Source organism: Mytilus californianus, unplaced genomic scaffold (assembly GCF_021869535.1).
Source record: "Mytilus californianus isolate M0D057914Y unplaced genomic scaffold, xbMytCali1.0.p SCAF_3, whole genome shotgun sequence".
NCBI lineage: Eukaryota > Metazoa > Mollusca > Bivalvia > Mytilida > Mytilidae > Mytilus > Mytilus californianus.
In genome coordinates, this window is record NW_026262679.1 from 103,476,025 (window position 1) to 103,481,020 (window position 4,996).

The 4,996-nt window shown below is 35.8% G+C and overlaps 1 pseudogene; it reads left to right on the plus strand.

Moving 5' to 3' along the window:
* Window positions 1-2,883: 2,883 nt before the first annotated feature.
* On the plus strand, window positions 2,884-4,768 carry LOC127733704 (piggyBac transposable element-derived protein 4-like; annotated as a pseudogene).
* The last annotated feature ends 228 nt before the right edge of the window (window positions 4,769-4,996 follow it).

Sequence of the window (4,996 nt, forward strand, 5' to 3'; positions counted from 1 at the left end):
TTGATGTTTTTTTGCCAAAATGTTGAGCCTGCGTCGCTTCTACAGGGAAAACGAAGTCGGTGACCATATTTTTTTTTTACGTCATCCAATTGGTTGGACAAAGAGGAAGAAAATATTAATTTAAAAAAAAAAATCTATGGAGTGATTCACGTGATTTATACAGGAAACCGAAATTGTAGAAGAGAAATAAGGATTTTCCGTATATATTCAATGTAATTTAGTACCCTCTCGGACCATTTTAAAAATAGCTTTTTCTCGAAAACTAAGTCGGTGACATATACTTTTTTTTACATTTGCTGATGTATATTTTCAATATCTAATTGAGTTCTAAATTAAAAAAAATCTATGGACTGGTCATTTACTGATCCTTGACCTTAACAGCTCTTTTATGTGAAGGTCGGTAAATGGATTAAACGCGCACCTGTGTTGATAAACTGGTCCGCCATTCCATCTAAAGCTTCGCAAACTACACATATGCGTTTAAGTGATTTCCGTGGGGTAGTCATATATGACATTCTGCCGGGAAATTTACTGTCATCTGCTGGCCGGAGATCCCCGGATTTATAATAAACAAATCCCATGATGCACTAGTCTCGTCAAATTATTAAATCCCGTAGTCAGAATTCTGACCACGGGATTTAGGGTAACAAGACATTTCGGCACCCGGACAAATCGGCACCCAAGTCCGAAGACATTTCGGCATCCATTTTGGACAGATCGGGATCAGGACATTTCGGGACCAAGACAAATCGGCACCTCATTTTTTTTAAATATATATATTAGGAAAAATAAAAGAATTATTTTACCGAACTGTCTAGAATTCATATAGGTAACAAGACATTTCGGCACCCGGACAAATCGGCACCCAAGTCCGAAGACATTTCGGCATCCATTTTGGACAGTTCGGGATCCGGACATTTCGGGACCAAGACAATTCGGCACCTCATTTTTTTTAAATATATATATTAGGAAAAAATAAAAGAATTGTTACCGTAATATTATAATCCGTTGATAAAATATACAATAACAAAATTTGAAATCATCATTTAATTAAATCCTAAATGATTGTGTATGAATAGTAAAACATCATCAAGTTAATTAAATCATAATTTATTGTTAGATATGACGGTGTTTGCATAAACATCATTTAATTAAAATAAAATCATAATTAATTGTAGTTATGCATTAATCAGTATTTTATGTATAAATCTGATAATTTCTCAATAGAGACAAATGAGAAATCAAAAGTGTATAGCTTGTGTTTCAGCTTGTGTTCTCGTTTGATTCGTATATCTGTAAAGACAACACAATACCTGAAAACTATATTTTATTGTTTTAATATTAAAACCCATAAACATAAAAGCGCGTGCAAGCCATAATGAGTAAAAACCCAGAAACATATGTAACACTCCCAAACGTGTCCATCCCCCCAAACGTGTCCGATTCCCCCAAACGTGTCTATTCTCCCCAAACGTGTCCGTAATATTCAATATGGCCCAAACGTGTCCGATTTCAAAACCCCCAAACGTGTCCGATAATTGTTATTCGCCAAAACGTGTCCACTGTTAAACGCCATAACGTCTCACGTCTTTTAGCGCCAATACATGTATGTCCTAAATAAAATCAATAACGTTTACGGCAATTCTATGATGGGGAAACAGTTGATGAGGTAGTAATTTATAAGCATTAGTTTGTTCAATGCCGGTTGTTAATGATTATCATAATTGCAAATTTAATATGTAACATATGAATTAACTTTTGACTGAATTTGCTTATTGTCCAGTTGCAAGTATTTCATGCTCATTAAGAGCGAACATACATATAATTCTAGTGCAGTATAATTAATCGTTTACTCTGTAAATTATGAGTTGCTAATAAACTCCGATGATGCCTTTTATATTAATCCGAAGGCAGGCTTTCAGCAGAATTGAATTCCCTTTTTTTCAACAGTTCTGATATTTAATAAGCTCTTCAAATCAAAAACTGGTTTTCCGGGTTTCTAATAAATTTTAGGTTTCGAGCATCACTAAAGACACACGAACAAGAGAAATAACATCCAGTGCCAAATATTTCATGCATTATTTGAACGAAATCATGTTAACAATAAATACTGTATATAGGTTCTATTATCATACCGGGAATTTAGGATTGGGCCTAAATTGTTGCAGTTATTCGGGATTAACACTAGTTGGGATTGTAATCTAAAAAAATAAGAGCGTGTGAAGACCGATTTTTTTTATGACTTCAGTTAGAAACTACTGCAATCTCCGTGTCAAAAGGGGGCATCCCTCATAAACACAACAAAAAAAAAAAACGCGCCGATTTTAAAAATGTACCTTTGACTGCCAGGCATCGGCTTTGGCCGATGTGCAGCATCAATGACGTAATCTTGACGTCATAGACTCTGAGCAGCGCTGAAGGAAACATGGCTGCAATTGAACCTAATCCATGGTTCCGGGTTCTCCCACCAGAGCCAATGAATGACCCACCGTTTAATAGAGCACCCACTGGACCTATTAGTATGCCGCCCAGAGATGCCGCGCCAATACACCTTATCGCTAATCCCGCTTGACCAGAGAATCAGTCCCGCTCGAACTTTTGACGTCGTACAACAATCACTTTTCCATTGTGGCGTCAGATATTTTCTATTATGACGTCAAAATTTTACGGGAACTTGTGTGATGTCCAGTAATGGCGGACAAATAGCGATAAGGTGTATAGCTTACTTTTATTTGCTGTTTTCTATTGACCTTATCAAAGAGTTTGTCAAACAAACAAACAGGTTGGTAAAATAATCTTTTCTGAGTTAGTTTATAGTTACTAGACGTATCTTTCATAGCCATATTGCAATTTTTTACCATTAATATAGAACCAACGCGCCGTTGAAATGTTAATGACACAGTCAATAAAATAATCAACAAAGTCATACAATTTAAGTCTTTGTGATTACAAGTTGTTTCATTTTATGACATTGTTCTTTCTAAAACATAATTTAGAAATTTTTTGAACACTTTTATATCCACCTGCTGAAATGGTATGTGTAGACCGGTCAAGATAATAGAAAGACAGCTTAACACGACTGTTTGTTCGTTCAGCTCAATAAAGAGTAATGAACATTATGTTTTTCTGTGGTTGCGTTGCAGCTTGCTCAGATACAGGGGAAGCGCCCCAATGACAGAATATAAAATATCACAAAAGCACGTGTAACTCAAAAGAAACGGTTATTCGAGCAGTATACGAAAACAAAACATTAAAACGGATATAAGTTACTGGCACGAAGACATCAACAAATCACCAAATACAAAAACAAATGAAGAAAATAAAAATAACCCCTCTTAATCACCACCACCAACAAATATACATTTTCAAAGTAATATGGTCGTTCCCTTAAAAAAATAGATATTTACATTAAAGATTCTACGACTTTATATAATAAATGTATATGATTATTTTTGATTTTTTTTGTAGATATGCAAAGAATCTTTGTAATGAAACCATTCGCCAAACCAGTCGATTTTCGAGAAAAATGCAGTGGCAGAAGGAGGGTAAACTGACCATACCTGAGTTTAAGGGATACCTTGCCGTTTTTTATAACATGGGCTTAATTAGGAAAGTATCATTTGAAGAATATTGGAATAAGCACAGTCCATCTCAGTCTACACCCTGGTTCCGTTGTATGTTTAGTCGAAACCGATTCCAAAACATCTTAAAATTTTTGCACCTGGTGGACACCAAAAAACTCCCTAAGCGTAATGATCCAACTTACAAACCATCTCAAAGGTTTAAACCGTTACTTGATTTCGTTAACAGGAAATTTTTACGGTAATATAATCCCCGCAGAGAACTTGCTGTAGATGAATCCCTTGTTGGTACAAAAGAAAAGACAAGTATGTTACAGTATATACCAAGTAAACGTTCAAGGTTTGGCGTTAAATTCTGGATGTTGGTCGAGTCCGTCACCGGGTATGTTTTACAGATGGATGTATATCATGGGAAACGTTTCGATCCCACTCCTGCTGGAACATTACAAGGAACAAATGTAGTAATAAATTTAATGAAGAATTCGCATTTTCTTGGGAAAGGCTTTCATGTTTTCGCCGATAGCTTTTTTGCTTCACTTAATTTAGCTAACAAATTATTGAGAGAGCGTACGTATCTCACAGGCACAATGAGAACTAATAGACCTATGCCACAGATGATAAAAAATGCACGTCCGCAGGCAGGGAATGCTGTTTACGCTAGACAAAGACAAATCATGCTTTGCCGTTTCCGCGACCACAACAGAAAAAAACCCGTCACATTGGTGTCTACTTACTACAATGCTATTGATACACTAAACGGTAAACCTAGGATCATAGGCGCGTATAATACATTTATGGGCGGTGTCGACCTTAGCGACCAATTGATTGGCGCATATAATGATCACAGGAAATGCAGTAAAGTATGGAAAAAAATTATATATCACATATTTCACCGCATTATGTTAAACGCGTATATTCTATACAGTCATAACACCTCATTACCGGTTATGTCCCGACTTCAGTTCAACCAATCTGTAATAGAAAGTTTAGCGTCCGCTCATTTGACACACAGACATGGTAACGTGAATCGGCAAGCAAGAGTGAAAAAACTTGACGGTCGAAAAGAACGAGATTGTGTCGTTTGTTCCGACAGAAAGCGAAATATGAAAAAAAAAAGATCAAGAACCTCTTGTGTGCACTGTACCAGAGGACTACATGCAGCTTGCCTTCAGAGGCACGAATGTTAATCAGAAATACATTGTTAATATTGTATTATATAATTACATTTGTCTTGTGTCTTTTATTGTCCAAAGTGCCTCAGTATGTGGTACACATTTACGAGAGATTTTAAACATTTACACAAATTATAAATGTACCTTCTTTCACAATTCACATTATATTTCGGCGGCAGATATGTTTTAATATTTATAAATTCACCACGAAAAAACATTTTTGTTTTAATGTCCTTTCAGTCA